Here is an 18,607-nt window from a genome sequence, read left to right as displayed (position 1 = left end):
GAAACTGGAAAAGTTACTGGCAACGAATGCATGTTTACATTCGCCATTGGTGGTTTGATTACGATGGGCTGCTTGATATGAGATTGGGCTCTTGGGTCAAGGATACAAGGGTTACAAAGCTTTGCCCCTTCGCCCTACTAAATTAAAACTACAAATAAGTAGGTAAATAATTATAAAATAAAATATAGAAATTGTGACGATACCTGTAACTTTGGTGCTTTTGGGTGTATTAAAATTTGTCCTGTTTTCAGTTTTTCCATATAAGAAGAGATGATTTTCAGTCGCCATCTAACTAAATAAGAGATAGATGTTCTTTATTTTAGGAGTTTGTGCATAAAATACAAAACCTATTTCAAACTACCAACATTGTTAAAAGCGATTGGACAATACTGTATTAATTTCAGGACTACCAGTAGGGTAATTCAAGTGCAATCTGTCATTTCAATCTATTCTATTTGTCATTTAGCTTGTTTAATCTGTGCTCAATAAAGTGCACAATATTTAAGCAGGATATGGTTGCACGCGGATTTTTAGAGAGTTACATCTTTTGGCCAATAGAAAACGTCATAATAGTTATTATATGAACTGGGATTGGTCAATGACTTTTGAAATTAAAATCCGATGGCCTGAAAAAATCGGTTTTCAACAAACGTCAGTTACGCGCAAGGAGGTTTAGCTATTTATCCATCGAAGTTAATAAGGGAGAAGACATAAGACTAATTTTACTATTTGCCTGCCGCGACCCGGTTTTTACGAACGATGACGTTGACGAACGATGAACCAGTAACGAGGAGCACACTTAGCAATGCTTCCAGGTTGCACCTCGGTATCAATTAAGTAACATTTTTCGTTTAGTTTACTTTATGGCCAACTAAAGGACTTTTGTCGTCTCCATGGACAAACTCGAAGTATGATAACTACAGTCATTGTCAAAATTTTGCACTGCCAATGCCGCTGGATACCATATATCGCTACTATATTATGCATAGATGATAGACTTTCAGTTAGTTGTCAAAATTGACATTGTTATTGTTAATTAACAACAAATGGTATGAATTTTTAAATGTGATATTTTTATAAAGGTTAGTCCCCAAAACAAAATTTGATAGCCTATTTTCTTTCGTAGGCATCTAAGTTCCTGTTTTCTACATATATGTTACTACTACCTATTGGATAAGTAACTAAGAACGTCGCGTTGTCGTTTATTCCATGTGAACAAAATCCCTAAAAGCCCATTTGTAATAATATTCCTACTAAACACTGCTGAAAAAAGACTTAAACTTCTGAGCTATGAACGTATAATCCAGTAGCATTAAGTAGGTAGGTACGTATAGCGACGTTGGAACTTGATATAGAAGTTAGCTGTTTTATAATTTATTTCACAGCAGAAATCTTTATCTTTGGTCTTAATATCTGATCGTACGTATTGTCTTTTAAAATATTACATTTGCCTAAATAAAAATAACCGACCTGCTGCATATTATGTAAATTATAATTACCTATTTATAACCCTACCTTAGATTAATAAAACAACCCTACTTACAATGCATACCAATCATAATTATTATAACCCTACTTAACAATCATAAGATAGTTTGGCGTATAAGTAGGTAGGTACTAGGATCTAGGCCGAAGGTGGAAGCGATCGACCCGGAATTATTATTCTCAACCATCTCAACTATCATAAATGTCTTTAGAACAGTCCCTCCTTACCATCATTGCAATCGAGCAGACAAAGGACATTGATAAAAATCGCCCTAAGATTTTCAAAGACTTAGTATGTACCATAATTTTATCTATATTTTATTTATTTACTTGCAAGTGTCCAAACCTATCGGACAAGTTGCAGTTCGCAAAAATATTTTAAAAGTATTTAAACGAAATCAAAGTCACCGACAGGGTGACCACTTTTTCATCAGATAATCTACCAAAAACGATGCTCAAATCTACCAAAATCTACCAAGACCTATTTAAAATTCTACTTAAATTCTACCACATAAAATAAAACATATAATTTGAACAAAATATAGTATTTTTATTTATTTATCATCATCATTATAGTCTTTTTTAACATTTTTATACAATTTTTTGTCATTTTTCATTACTTATAGCATGGATGCTTCAGGTTTAAAATTTGTGCAATTTCCAGCGCTCTTTATAATATTAGTATAGATATAATTATAACACTTTTAAAATTAGTACTATTTAATAATACAAGTTTTAAGTTTAATTTCATTGATAAATAAAAGTACTTCTTAAAAATAAACCCTTGGTTTGAATGTTTGAATTTTTTTATGTCGATATTAACAACACTAGCCAATATGTGGTATGATATGTGGCAACATTTGTTTGTGTTTTAGCTTTTATTTTCGGAACTCTATTAACTACAAACTTGGCTATTCAAACGGACTCTGATTGATTGCAATAACGACATACTCAGCCTGGGATTTATGGACTTTTGTATTGCTCAAACGATAACGTGGCACCCGTTAAGGACTTACGATTTACACATGATTTTGTATGGCTCGGCTGGGGTGGTTCTATGGTGTTAGAAAATGAGCAGATACTTAATTGTACACAACAATGGAGAGCACCTCGATCGGTAAGTACCTACATTTTGCTCTGCAATCTTATGAATAAGTACAAGCCTTGCCAAACTTCTGAATTGCCATTCTCATGGCGGTTTGTCTTAAAATGAATGTTCCGCTATTATCTGTGGTTCCACCCTGGACAGTGTGTGTGTCAGAGTAAATATATTCTTTGGTGTGGACAGCCATGCCCGATTCGCTTGTAAGAAACTAGTCGATGGTACAGCGCAATGGAGGCATGAGCGAAACAACAATTATGTTGACAATCCAGCTGGTTTTGGTGTAAATCTAAGGAATTAATTACTTTGACACTATCTCCCTGCTCCCAATGAAAGCTTGTTTTGTTTTGTTTTTTGGAACTAAGACTTTACTAGATTATTATTTTTTGTAACTAAGTTTGTAACACGTCATAATTAATTATTATAACAACAATGCTTATTTACTAAAGCTGTTTAACCCTACCCTTTGACCCAAAATTCTACTAACAGCACATAATATTGAATCATCATTTTTTTTATGGTTTGCAGCTCAATTTATTCAACACACAGGAGTATGTGTGGCATGGCATGCAATGAATCTATTTATTTTTACAGGTTACAGCTCATGATCTTATATACACAACATGTTGGACCCAAGCCCAAGATACAACACAAATGCATCTACTTCAAATCTTAGCAGAAAATGTGTGCTTTGCAGTAGAACACTAGAGCCTAGAACACGTTCACATCAGCTCATGTCCCTGAGAACTAACACTCAACATCATATTAACATCAGGAATATAATTGTGGAACAACGACTAACTCCATTAGAGGTAATGCACGCTAAAGTCCTTATTTAATAAAATGTTATTGGCTATACAATCAGTCTAATTCTTGTAAAGTTATTGGTTTCTGTAAATTAATACTAAAATAAAATAATTTAAGTGCGGGACATTAAAAAACTGATAATTTTTTTAAACTTATTTCTAATTATTTATTTTTAAACAGGTTACTGCAAATGACTACATCTGTGGGGCTTGTCACACATTATTGCAAAGAGATACTTCACAAGACTCTCCATATATGCTAACCGGTGCCCCGGTAGGTCACCAACAAGTTTGTGTTGGATGTGGTTGTTCATTATTGCGAACTCGAAGTCATTGTTTGGATACAGAGAATAATCAAGATATATTAAACATTGTTCGAAATTGGATTCAACCCAGAGAGGTAAGAGCCCTGCCAGTTTTATAATATATAATGCCGGTTTATTATAATAATAAAAAAGGTTTTTTCCGAATCAGGTAAGGTTAAAAATCTTTTACAAAATGTCTCTTATTTTGGTGGCCTCCTTCAACTCCTTCCATTGCTTTCTATCTGCCACTACTCTCATCCATAAAGGTTATACAGGGTGGAAACGATAAGTGATCTCACTCGATTATTTCTAAACTACACAAGATATCGAAAAACTGGTGCTTCACGAGCTCTTTCTAATGGTATCAGTAAATAGTTACAGAATTAACTGGATCTATCCGAAAATTCAATGTTTTCAGCCTCCATACTAAATGTATGCCAGCCACACAAAAGTGTTATAGATCACTTATCGTTTCCACCCTGTATAATACAAATAGACTTATATTATTAAAACATTGCAATATTATTACTTACATAATATTAAACATAATTTTTACTATTATAAAGCCAGTTAAAAATTCCCTGAGCCAAATAAACTCAGTAAAGTTTTATTTATACTTCCTGCATAACAACAGACTACTCTTTTAAACTACCACTATTCTCACTCTCAATCCTCGTTCCTCATTCATCCCTTTCGTTTCCTCCATAGACAAATCATTCCTCATCATTCAGCGTTCAAATCATAAATTATCTTTCATCACTCATCTTACTATTCCGTTACACACAAAAGTCGTTAATCCTACATAAATATTGCTCTTCTTATTGTTGAACTGTGAATCTGATGTTTTATTTTATTTTCAGATTCGTCCTTCAGATCTTCTTTGCCATATATACTATCAGAGAGCACGAATTACTACAGTTGGTGCTTATTTAATGAAGCTGAGGACCGGTGATGATTCAGATGACAGAATAGCTACATTACTTGGCATTTCAAGGAGTACTCTTACAAAATATGTAATGAAAGCACGCAGTATGATGGAGGAACATTTCGTACCAGCACATTTAGGGTTACAACATATTAGTAGAGAGGAAGTAGCCCAAAGAAACCTTTATGTTCCAGTCTCTTTTCGGGAAGCCAGGAAACGATTTACCACAAAGAAAGGCTATTGTCATCATGGATGGTACATACATTTATGTGCAAAAAAGTAGCAATTATGCATACCAAAAAAAAACTTATTCCCTATACAAATATCGGAATCTTGTTAAACCATTTATGGTACTTTGTTGTGATGGCGACATCATTGATGTATTGGGCCCATATTTAATAGAAAATGTAGAACATGACCATTAATAAATAATAAGTACCTACATACGTATTTTCATTTATACCTACATAACAACCTACTTACCCTTGGGTCGGAATAAAGATATTTTTGGATTTAAATGTAAGTAAAATACATTAACTTCTTTTTAAAAAATGTTTGGCTTTTCCGTAGGCATTCCTATTTTTCCAATACGCAAAGTTCTATTTGCTGCTATTCATACGGTTTGACAAAGGGGTTCTTTATCGATCTACGATTTAAAGTGTAATTAAGACGTCTCTCCTACATATCTATACTTATAATAAATCTGTAGAGAGGTCAATTCTGTACATGAAATATATTTTCAAAATAACTATCAGGGGGTGATTAGTGATCGATACGATCCAAAAATGCAATCAGTAAAATTTTTGACTGTCTGTCTGTCTGTCTGTCCGTCTGTATGTTCCTTATAGAAACAAAAACTACTCGACGGATTTTAACGAAACTTGGTACAATTGTTCTTCATACTCCTGGGCAGGTTATAGTATACTTAGGAATTCCCAAGGGAACAGGAATTAGCGGGAAAATCCTTTTGTATGAAAAATCTAAACCGCTTAAGTTAGACGCTTTAAATTTACCAAATTTCAAGCATCTAACTTAAGCGGTTTAGATTTTTCATACAAAAAGATTTTCCCACTAATTACCATTCCCGTGGGAATTTCGGGAATTCCTTGTTGTAACTAAGCTTTAAGTTTATTAAGATACCTACATTAGGGTGTCCCGAAATGTCTTTTTTTATATTTTCGCTACATAAGACCCCTCAAAAGTTGCGTCATAAGATGTAGATTACCGTAAAAATAATTAAAAAAATATAAAATAATGTCTCAAGGGCTCTACCGGCATTTTTATGTCTCAAAAAATCACTTAATCAGCCCTTCACTGTTTGTCATCTATTATATTTTTTTCACAATTATTTCATTTTATTTTGTAATAACAGTGGCAGTTGAACCCTAAGATATGATTTGCAGGCAATGACAGACTGTTTCCAGTGAGTAATAGGTTTGGTTCGAACTAGCAGAATTCATATTTTGACTTGTTTTTCTCAAATTTTCTACTCCTTCGGCGAGGCTGTTGGTATTATTTCTGTTGTGGTTTTATTGCTGTAAGGTATCGCACCGCAGTTTATTGTTATAATATTACATACTTTTAGCATAAATTTAACAAAAATTTAGCAATATATGGTAGTAATATACTTTTTGATTTTTTTCAGGTAAAAACTACCTAGCCAAAAATCTATATAATATTATATTTAAACAGAATACTAATTAACATGTTAAATAGTTTTAGCATACTATTAAATATAAATAACATTTATGTACGTTATATACACTTGCTAGCTGAAGTTTTTGTTGTCTACGCAGTTTTTTACCAATGGTGAACTTCAACGGAAGTAAAAATATATTTTTAGTTATGAAACGCATACATGTTATATATCAAATTAAAGACAATTTAATACACTTCTTTGGCTCGTGTAAAACTTTCAGTAGAGTATAAGACATTTTGTAAAATAATGATTTAAAAAGTAGTATCACAACAATGTAAAAAAATTCAATTTTCCTTTAATTACTAACTAAAGGTTGATTTTATCGATACAATTTATACCACAAAATATCAAGCGCATACGTAGAGCTATCATATAAATATAAAAGTAATGAAATCGGACAAATGGTTTTCAAGTTATGGTAGATTTTCTAAAATTGACTGCTATTTTTGTTAGCTTCCACTTAGAGATGCCAATCATTGTTTTATAATAGCGTAATAAAATTATTAACCTGCTGTGAGAAGGGAATTGAGTTTCCTTAAATTAAATCGATATCTTGGCTGACCCATGGATTAATTAGGAATACATTAAAATCGCGTGCGTAAATGCCTAATTCTGGTCAAAAAGCCAATTCTGTTTTGAAAGTATTTATGGATTTATTGGTTTTTAAACTATTTTAAACCTTGATGTGACTCATTGTGTACCCTCAAATTTAATAAAAACGCTATTTTTGTATTATAAATAGTTTTTGTTAGGAACCCCTAAAATAGCAATTTAAATTTTTTTTTAAGGACAGGTAGAGGCCTCAAGATGACAGATATCTCATTAAATTTAATGCTAATCGTAATCTATATTTTAAAACGCAACTTTTGATACCTCTTGCGTAACCGTAGCTCAAAAAAAAAAATTTCCCATACAACGACGGGACACCCTAACCTACATGTCAAATTTCAAGCGTCTAACTAAAGCGGTTTAGATTTTTCATACGAAGGGATTTTCCCACGAATTCCCGTTCCCGTGGGAATTAGTTTACTAAAGTACCTACGTGCGAAATTTAAAGCGTCTAACTTAAGCGGTTTAGATTTTTCATACAAAAGGATTTTCCCGCTAATTCCTGTTCCCGTGGGAATTCCGAAGTATACTATAACCTGCCCAGGAGTATGAAGAATAATTGTACCAAGTTTCGTTAAAATCCGTCGAGTAGTTTTTGTTTCTATAAGGAACATACAGACAGACAGACAGCCAAAAATTTTACTGATTGCATTTTTGGCATCAGTATCGATCACTAATCACCCCCTGATAGTTATTTTGAAAATATATTTCATGTACAGAATTGACCTCTCTACAGATTTATTATATAAGTATAGAAGATGGAAAATGGAAATGTACTTCTGTTATGCTAATAACCTCAAAATCTGAAGCATTTTTCCTATTGTAACGAATCTCCCGCTTGTCCGTGCTTTATCTACACTAATATTATAAAGAGGAAAACTTTGTTTGTTTGGTTGTAATGAATAGACTCAAAAACTATTGGACCGTTTTTTTAAATTCTTTCACCATTCGAAAGCTACATTATCCACGAGTAACAGGCTAAATTTTATTTTGGAAAATAATAGGGTTCCGTAAAATATGTAGGTACCTAATGTAGGCCACGCGCGCGAAGCCGCGAGCGAAAAGCTAGTGGAGTATAAGGTGACAATCGTTAAGTAATTTCACATATAAAAATCATTATTTCATTGCTTGGGGGTCTTGGGGCGAACGATGTATGGACGCAGAACAATATCCTTTATTTTCAAATTTAAGCAAAAAGCATTCTGTGGTTATAAAATACCTATGCTTATTTGCACCTAGTTTATCAATCACCATGTTAATTCCAAGCTTTCTATCCAGTCGACTGCTCTAACGACAAGGGTGGGCAGTCGTTGAGATGACAGCGCGAAAATCGTCGGCATCCACTAATTATGACCCTTATGTACCACTATATTGACAAAGTTCTCCGTCTTCGTACGCGATATTGGAAATTTGGCATCTACTATCTTCAGAATGACATTAGGCGTCTTCTGACTTTGATATTCAATTTTCAACTGTATTACCTTGACAATCAGTTCAAAATTGATTACTAGAAAATTATTTGACAGACGATTTCTACTGTCGACAAATGCATTTGAATTACCCCACAGGATACTTTAAGAATATAATAAGAAAAAAGTCTTGCAAAACGTAAGTAATGACTTTATGACAAACTCATCATTTCTCAAGTAGGTACTTAAGAGATATGCAAATTAACTCTTAAGCTTAGTAAGAATCAAAGTGCTTCGGAATCTTGATATTTCGTTCCCTTAAAAGATTGGCGGGCGATAAAGGCTTTCCGCGACAAACAAAAACTGGTTAAATAAAGCCCAATTGAAAAGTAGAAACACAAATCTTCGAAATGCTAGACATACAAAAGAATTCGTACATTTTGGTACTAAATTTATTACTATTTCACAGTCCATTTCCTCGACAGTTCTTCGCTCATTAATAAAGGGAAGTGCCACGCTTTGTCACATGGTACAAAAACACGATGTCGGCGGCACAAAACATAATTCCAGGTAGCAGTGGAACATGTTATTTTGGCATTTCTAAATAATGGAATCTTTAATGGAACGAACATTTTGTTTTTAACGGAATCCACAGTCCACTGAATTTGTTGGTAACATTTTTTTTAAATAAGTGAGCACCTAATATTATATCTGTTACAAATATGTCATAGTCATTGTATGTTATTGTTGAATACAAAAGAGAATAAAGCATTAAACAACTCAACATAAACAAAGTTTTGTTTGCTATAAACAAAAAATCAGAAAAATAATGTGTTTTTAAGAATATTAGTGGAATCCTCAGAAACTCAGAATTGATAATGTGAATATTCGTCTTAAGATAGGACTCGGATTATAATGAGTTACTTAGATTTTAGTTACCTATTACTCTAATTAAGACCTCTCTCTGTGTGTGTACAGATACAGATATTATTATAATCTCAATAACATATTCCAATCATTTATATTGATATAAGTAAGTATACTGTAATGGTTCTGAGCAATGCACGGCTTAAAGCCACATTTTAAGCCGGGTACTCACTAACGAGCTGTAACGGTAACTGTGGCTGTTACCAAAAACCACAGTGGGAATGTGGTTCACGAGTGGAACGTGTTGAGTTCGCAGCGAAGCGATAACCCGATACTCCGAGTAGGTTTATAAATTAATATAGACTGGAGATCAGAAGTAAGCCTTATTGTACCTTTATCACATAGTAATTACTTCTCACTAATGAGTATGCAGACCATTTCAGGTTTACACAATAACCTTGTTAATGTGTCTTTTGTTTACCGTTACCGTTCAACTAGCGAGTGACTAGCTTTACTGGACTAGAATAATTGACAACTAACTGCTTTAGGACGATTACATGGGTCAATGCACGAAGCAACAAACTCTATCACTATTGTTACTAGCTTGTTTTAGAATAGAAAAAACCGTCTGAATTATAATTAAATTAACTTTAATTTACCTATCTGGTGAATAAAGAAGTTTCCGTGATTCCCTGTATACTTAAAGTCTGTAAGTCTGTTTTATACCTAAGCTCTGTATGTATTAGCTATCAAATGTGCTATAGAGATCAATTATCGCTTGATAAAAAGTATAAAAGAGCCACAAATACCTGCAATTTAAAAGTGAAATACAAAAAAAATAAGATAGAAAATCAGCTTTAAGCAGACTTGCCAAATACGTGCCTTTCATAGACAAAGTATCCTTTGTATAATGGCAATAATGGTGTGAAGTATTGGCAATGCATCAGCGGTATCGATCAGCCAGCGCAGACTGAGCAGGGATAATGCGCTTGTCAGTGTCAGTTGGATGAAGCGCTGACAGCCGCTGAGTCAATTTAGTAAATCGGTTCATACAGAATTGAGATACAATTCAATATTTTACTGAACGATTAAATTGTCTTTTGTGCACAGATTAAGCTATTTGAAAAGCAGAACTTTTGAATAACTTTTATTTTATTCTCAATTATATTTTTCTGTAAACACTGCACAGGTCTTCTAGTTTAAAATTAATCTGAAAATAAGTAAAATCTATTTCTAAACTTACTTTGAATAGTTTAAGTTAGTCCCCAAATAGTCGAATGGCCATGTCAAATAAACCTGCACAGCGTCAGCCCAAAACTCCGCCACAAGAATGGCATTGTCAGTAGACTTCATTAAATCTTCCTGCGTGCAGTTGTTTGGGCACGCAGGGAACGACATCATGTGCTTCGTCGACTGGGGAACAAACCACACTTGCACTCCAAGTTTGAGCCATCCAAGAATCCCCACCTGAACAGATTGTCCTTACTACGGCCGACCTTATTTAGGTAAGTATTAGTAGGTACCTTCCTAACCTTGTCTTAATTTCAAGTGAAATCGAAACACACTCTAAATACCAAAACCTTGTACAGTCGACAGCATATCTCACACAATTCAATCGCAAAATAGCATCTATAACAGTCACATAGATGCCACAATGTAAAAGTTGACGTACCTTACCACTTTCTCACATCGCGTTCACAAGTGGATAGAGCGGCTCGAACTTCCACAAAATTAGCATATTTATTTTATCTATGCTCTGACTCGGTAACAACATTCCCTATACATTTTCCGTTCGGGTGAAGTTGTGCTGGATGACTGTTTATTGGGAAACTTTTAATCGAATTGAACCAAAATAAACACGTGCCGCTCCGGCGAACTAACGGGGGACCTGAGGAACTTCTGTTACACTTAAATAAGCAGGAATTAGGCATTATGGGTGAAACATATTATTATAATTAATCTCAGTTCAAAGTGTATCCCACACATCAAAGATATTTATCAAGTTTGTATTCTTTACTGGCAGATGCTAGCAGCTTCACTCGCGAGGATTTCGTTAAGTCACAGAAGAATCGGTTGATCTAGTAACTGTCAGCTTATTTATTACAGGAAAAACCCATTTACATTGTATAAACATTATCTTGATAATGACTTACACTGTCAGGAACCGAGCAGCTTCGTAGGAGAGAGAAAGAGGGAAACTCACTCTTAATTCTCTAGCAATCTGAAATGAATACTCTTACTTATTTGAAGAGACATATGTATGTCGGAGACAGTGTTAGGTGTATGTAGGTAGACTGATGTCTGGCAGAAGTCTTGACAGGAAAACGCCGAAGTTGCAGTTAACAAAATTTATTTAAGACGCCATTGACACCGTCACCAAAAGATCAACCAGTGTTGTCATTGTTAAAAAGATAAAAAAGGAAGAAGTAATCTTTATGTTGCTTGCAACACCATAATTCAATTAAAAAAGTCAACAAATATATTACACAAACGTATCAGAATACCCCCCTTGAACCTTGTTGCCAAATTAAAGCAATTAACCAGCCAAAGTGGTTTATTAGCAGCTTGAATGCGTGTCAAATTATAACTCAACATTAAAGGCCGTGTACCGCGTGGGTTGTAATTTAAATGTGAAATGAAGGAAATGAAAGCTTATTTATGAATTTGTAAGTTTTACTACTGTATTAATGGATATTCAAGATTAGTATTCGCTTTCAAGAATTTAGGTTTCATTGGATATTGAAATTAGTAAAGTAAAATTTATTTTCTTCTAACGTAATTTATTTTGGTGATAAGTAATGTAAGATGAGGATAGTTAACTGGTAATGGTATGACTTATTCATAAAAAAATATGTTACTAGGGCAAACAAGGCCTGTTCTTGAAACCAATAGCAGTTAGAGTCCACAAATTCTAGGGTAGAGCAGCGTGTTACTCTCTCCATTGTGAAGAGATGATAGCAAACAAAATAGTATTTTAATGCAGATTAGACTTAGTGAGTGGCATTTGAAGAAGCCACCAGTTAGCCGTACTGATGCAGACCGATGCTAATTATGAAGTAGTATATAATTTTTAAATATTTATTAGAGCAGGACGATACCTCTGGGCTCAAAGGTCGTAAAGGACAAAGTACGACTTTTCAGGAGAAGCAAAAAACGTTTTTTTATTTTTTTATTCGACGATAACTTTTTTGTTTTTTGAGCTATTAAATTATGACTTATGAAGAAAGTGCTTAGAATTCACAGCATTTTCCGAAGAGGTATTGAAAAACTGGACTAGAGCTGTATTTACTGAGATAGATTTCCTTTACGCCCTCAAAATTACAATAAAAAGACCTTTACGCCCCTCAAATATTCGTCCTAGGCAAGTTACCCAGGACGTAAGTCTATTTTTATTTCACAAAACTACAAAACTAAGGTAATAAATGACAATTTACATAGTTTTGTAGGTTTTTATGGGTCGTAACGGGACACCCAGGTAAGGTATTATGAAAGGGTAAATTGATGATTTAGCTTAAATATTTAATATTTTATGGTATTTCATATGTAATATACCATTTCTTCACATATTATTAATGAATTATGGTCTTTTAAATGAAATAAAATGATTTTCCGTAGCTTCATAATTTAATGCACACAATTTAAGTAGAAGTTTTGATATCTTCGAACTAGAAGAAACTATTTCCGATATAAAAGCTAATTTAGAAAATAAATATTATGATGCTTTTAAATAAAACTTCATAAATGTCTACTTTATAGGAAAAAACCAAAACCAATTTAATTTTATTTATTTATTTAATCATTATTGTTGTTTCGAAAAACTACAAATAGCGGATTTAATTCCATAGGGCAGTCTGTCCACCAGTTGACCTTATGATAATGCAGATAGAATAGAATTATTAAGGACAAACGAAAACCAAACTATATTAATTATTTATTATATTATTTAATAAGAATTTGTCATTGTACTTGGTATAAAAGTAGAAAAGTTAGTTAAGTAAGATTACAAGTAGGAAGATTGTCATTCCAGTAAAGTACATCCACTTACTTTACTCCTACATAATACCGTTTTTAAAAGCCAATTATTTTTAATATAAAAATATAATTTCGAAAAATACTGCATTCACGCTTTTTAGTAGATTAAGTCTCAACATATATTTTCCCATGTTGTGTAAATATTTTTCCTACTAGTTATTCTTTATTAGCTGATCCAAATAACTTTAGAAACTATACTAATTTATTATAATTGTAACAGTCAAAACTCAAAAGTGGTTTTGACCAAGGGCGTTAGTCAAAATTACTAGGAAATCATTAAAAATAATTGTAAAGTGTAGTATTTGTGTGATTTGTGCATACAAAATAATGACACCTAAGGTACTACAGTAAGGTGACTTTTTTTTAATAATATTCTTAACAAATCTAGCTTTTTCATTTTTTCAATTTTTATGATGACTATCCTAACTTAATTAGGTAATACGTTATTTTATAGCATGTTTTTATTTTCTTAAATCATCTTTTAAAAATTATCTTATACCTGACAAATACCTAGTTTCTTCAAATATGAGAAATAATAAAAAGCAACATTACTTTACCCGATGTGGGTAGATGTCATCATTTTATATGTACAAATCACATTAATTTTACACTCTAAAATAGTTTTATTATATATTTCTGATGATTTTTTAGGTTCTTTCATTTGTTCCAAACGCACATACTTAAATACTATAAGAAACGTCTATAAAATTTACCTTCACAGTTATTTTAATATCCTCACTGTGTAGATTTTTAAAATATTTGTTTAGATAATCTAAGGGCGTAAAGGACAAATTATTTAGACTTGGGTATGAAAATGTAAGGTTGTATATGACAATAGATATACTACATGTACATTATACGCCCAAAAATTTGTGTTTACTTGTTCTTTACTACCATGGTAACTGTACTAAAAAATCAAATGGTATTTACATCCCAATTTTCACGATGAATTCTGTTTAGCTTATCAAATATGATGGGTCGTAAAGGCACTTTTTTTGGGAATTTCGACAAACTAAATATACAGATCGATAGAGAATTAAATTCTGAGTAAAACTGTATAAATAACTCATTTTCGGTATTTTGTCCTTTACGACCTTTGAGCCCAGAGGTATCGAGGAAGGCGCCGACTGCCGGTCGCTGCCATCTGGAAATCATTGGGGAAGGCCTATGTTCAACGGTGATCATGTTCAACCATTATCTTTTGCTAGTTACTCTTCATCTAAACCAATGCTTGCAAAAACTACACAGTTTTTTTTTTCAAACCCTGGACAAAGTATGTAAGCGTTGTAATTAACATTCTATAAGAACCAGGTGGGTATCTACAACTGATTACTATCGGATTAGCAAGCGAGTGGAATGCGTTATTGCTAATCGAGTAAGCTTCCGGCGATTTGTGGCAAAGGTCACCATTCGATAATGCGAATTCGGATGTACATATGGGTTTAATTACAAATGTATTATTGGAGATAATGCGGATCAGGGATCATGTAGGTACAATATATGGCATAAGCTTGACTCTTTTATGATGTACCGATTTATGGGCCGTATTCTGAAACGACCCTAAAATAAGAAACAAAAGGTTGAAGACCGTGACTGGTTTAAATATGAAAATGCATACAGTCCTGTGCTTGAATCTGGGCTCGATTTTGAATCGAATTCAGAGTGACATTTCATAAATATCGGCTGAAATTATTTATACCTACCTATGAACTCACAAGGTGGTGTATTCCGGTAAGTGCTGTATAAGAACACGGAACATAAACAGGCAAAAACATTTTGAAAACTCGTCATTGAAATTACGAGGGTAGACATTTTCGTGAGATAAACAGATTGTTTCTGGAGTGGACCAAACAAAAGAAAGTTGCGAGAAAAATGAAGCTGCATACGAGAAGAATCTTCTACAAACGAGATCTAGTGGTAACCACTAAATATTTCTACTGCGTATTAGCAGGCCTGGCTCACTCCGCGCGGTACATCCGATAATTACCTACAGCGAAGCGCCCCGCCGGCGGGTATTATATCAGTCGAGTGACACGCGCGCGCCCGTCAGGACGCTGGCGTGCGTTGTAGTACCTAATTCTATGATCGAAGTATTATTTAAAAATGGACATAAAGAGAAAGAAATATTATTGTGCGGCGTTCGGGTGTTTAAATTCGAAAAGAAATCTACCGGATTTATCTTTTTTTTCGCTTCCCAAAGATGCTGAAAGGTATGTTGACCATGTAGGTAATCAATAATTCTTAAGATAGTATAGGAACCTAACCTACCATGACTACTGCTCAGAATGCGTTCGTTCGTTTCAGCCAAAAATGACGTCCACTGTTGGACAAAGGCCTCTCCCAAGGTTTTCCATAATGAATGCGTACTTACCTACATACGTACCTCATTACAAATAAGTAGATTAAATATTTTTTTACTAGACACTACTAGACAGCAACCCTAACAGCGTAAGAAGAGTTCAGAGGCACGCGATAGAAAGAGACAAAACTTGTAGGTGAATAAAATTGTAGGTACGTAGTGCTGTGCGAGCTGAATTCCACTGTATCGCGTCGCAGCAAGACTCGCATTTATTTAAATCGTCTTGCGGAGTAATCCTTCTGTACCTGTACTATTACTTATTCTGTGGTATTAGGAAGGTTTCAATATGGATGTATAACTTTTTGCGTTAAAAATATAATATTGCCCAATCTGTACGTCCAATTACTGCCAGCATAAAACGAGTAACAAATGAAACATGGACACACAAACACATTTTGTTCTGATTTTGGTTTGTATGTCACTCACCAATATCAAGTTATAAAGCTAGTTTATGTTTACATACCAGAGTGCTTTTACATTCCAGTGCCATTTTCATATTCGAGTTGGGTCAAAATAAATGGCGTATTGGCATTGTATTTTCGTTTGTAGTCCGCGTCCAACCACATTTCAATATGCAGCGATTTTAATAGTTTTAAAACTATTTTTTGTCTGAGTGCATGATTAATTTTGAACGGTACGAATGGACTAGATATATCACTGCTACGGATGATATTGGATGAGTAAATTGAACCTTAATTGTATTGAATAATAGCTAATTAAATTTAAAGCAATTTAGGTTCTATATTTGCCATTATGTCGACAGCATATCAGACTACTCATTTTTATTACAAAAAGCTACTATTATAACCATTTAACACAGTGTTGATCTTGATGAGTCTGTACATACTTGAGATTGTAGTTAAAACTCAAACCCAGTACACCTTATACATACCTAATATTATGTATTCTCGGCAACAAAGTTGCAATACAGTTGCGACAGCAAGAACACGCACTTTTTAGGGTTCCGTAGTTATTAACTTCTTATTACACTGACAAGGCTATACCACACTGTGTATAAGACTATGATTGTACCTACACCCTGTATAATTCATAATAGAATAGTTTCCAATCATCCATTACATGTGTTTATTTGTGGTCAGAATTAATTGGAAATCTGAACGCGTCAGATAGTAAGGTACATAAAATACAAATGACTTTACCATGTTGTTTGTATTCCGTTCCAAATTTAATACGGATTGGAAGGAGAGGAACATAGTTCAACGCGGTTAACATTACCAATTCACTAGCAAGGTGAGAGTTCACTATATCAACATTTACATTAGCTCCTCAACTTTTGCTTTTAGCAGGATGGCGGCTTACGGTGCATGAGAACGGGACTAACTTTTGTTATTTCCGAACACCGAAGAAAATCTTCATGGAATCCTATTACTTTGATACACAACTGCGCGAGGAAGTCTTGAAATACGACATTGGCTGTATAATAGGAAAACGATGCTTTTATTTGGCAGTTAAAAGTCTAACAACACTCACAACGAAAGAGTACACTTGGATGTATGGTATGGACTGGCGTTTTTTGGGAGTTTCACCATGACTACAAATCCGTTTTTTGTTTATTAAGTCTAAGTCAAAGAAAGTAGCTACCTACCATGTACGCACCCAAACACTCTATACTTTTAACCTATGCCTTCTAGCAGGTGAATATAATATTTAGTCTGATTACGGACCTAAGCCTAGGCCCCCCAATACCAACCATCTGGTGGACCAACGAGTGATGTGGATCGCAGGAGGTTATTTGGCTGAAACGAACTAACGAACGAATTTTTTGTATCTCAATCGATTCTAGCACTCGATATTAACTCTCAATAGAAGCAATAATAGAATCTTGCAATCGATTGTCTAAGATTGGATGTACTAGACTCGTATAATTAAGCGTCTAGGTCTCATCCCTGACAATAAGAGCTGGAGCAAATGCCGCACAAAGCGGCGAGTAATGGCGCGTGGATAATCCGAGACTCCATTCATTGGCAACTGGCAAATTTTTGAACGATGGCGGCGAATGTGGGCATTAAATTTCAGGCAGGTGGAGACTTATCATATCGAAGTAAATACGAGTGTTTTTAATTATTGTTTATGCTTTGATTTTTTAACAGTAATCCAAGAAAGATTCCGTTCATTGGCATCTTTTTTTTTAAAGATGGCAGCGAATGTGGGCTTTTAAATTTCAGGCAGGTGGAGACTGATCATATCAAGGTAAATACGAGTGTTTTTATTGTTTATGCTTTGTTTTTTAACTTAATCCGATAAAGATTCCGATCGTTGGTAACTACTTTTTGAAAGATGGCAGCGAATGTGGGCTTTTAAATTTCAGGCAGGTGGACACCTTTATCACATCGAGGTAAATACGAGTGTTCTTATGGTTTATGCTTTGATTTTTTAACTAGGTATAATCCGAGAAAGATTCCGTTCATTGGCAACTATTTTTTTTAAAGATGGCAGCGAATGTGGGCTTTTAAATTTCAGGCAGATGGAGAATTTTATCATATCGAGGTAAATAGGAGTATGTTTATGCTTTAGACTATGTAAATGTTGGGAGACCAGTGTAAATATTTGTTTACTTTTCATTTTTAAATCCTCTATTGAATTATGAAAATGAAATCTTTTAAATCCTTCATTACAACGACATTTCCAACACTAAGTTCTTTTAATCATAAATAGGTACTACTAGAACTAAAAACAACTAACAACAAAAGCCACTTAATACATTACTTATTTAATAAAAACATTTACGCAACTCATCTATTTTGGTCTAGCTATGAAAATACTTATAACTCAGACAAGCTAATGGGGCGTTAATAATCCAATACCCAATTTATTGGTTCTTTTCAACGACAATTTACTAAACCAAGATTCTTTAAATATTGTCTATTCATACACCCCGTTATTTAAAAATGTTACATGAATTTTTAATGGATGTTTCTCTGATGCGGATATTACTCGTTTATTTTGTTTCCATTTTTTTTTTCACTATTTATTTGGACGCAGGCCGCT

General features: G+C 33.8%; 1 long non-coding RNA gene across 3 annotated transcripts; it reads left to right on the top strand.

The window, feature by feature from the left end:
* The first annotated feature begins 1,037 nt into the window (after nucleotides 1-1,037).
* Nucleotides 1,038-5,052, top strand: LOC135075492 (uncharacterized). Of its 3 annotated transcripts, none has more exons than XR_010258031.1 (4): nucleotides 1,038-1,082; nucleotides 3,182-3,399; nucleotides 3,575-3,793; nucleotides 4,559-5,052. It is a non-coding gene; the product is annotated as an uncharacterized LOC135075492 (long non-coding RNA). The 3 variants fall into 3 exon arrangements; XR_010258029.1 differs by lacking the exon at nucleotides 1,038-1,082 and adding an exon at nucleotides 2,350-2,602; XR_010258028.1 differs by lacking the exon at nucleotides 1,038-1,082 and having other exon boundaries at nucleotides 3,058-3,399.
* Nucleotides 5,053-18,607: the final 13,555 nt, after the last annotated feature.

The sequence above is a fragment of the Ostrinia nubilalis genome, chromosome 1 (genome assembly GCF_963855985.1).
Source record: "Ostrinia nubilalis chromosome 1, ilOstNubi1.1, whole genome shotgun sequence".
Lineage (NCBI taxonomy): Eukaryota > Metazoa > Arthropoda > Insecta > Lepidoptera > Crambidae > Ostrinia > Ostrinia nubilalis.
The sequence above is the reverse complement of the archived record's forward strand: the minus strand, read 5'-3'. Positions and strand labels throughout refer to the sequence as shown.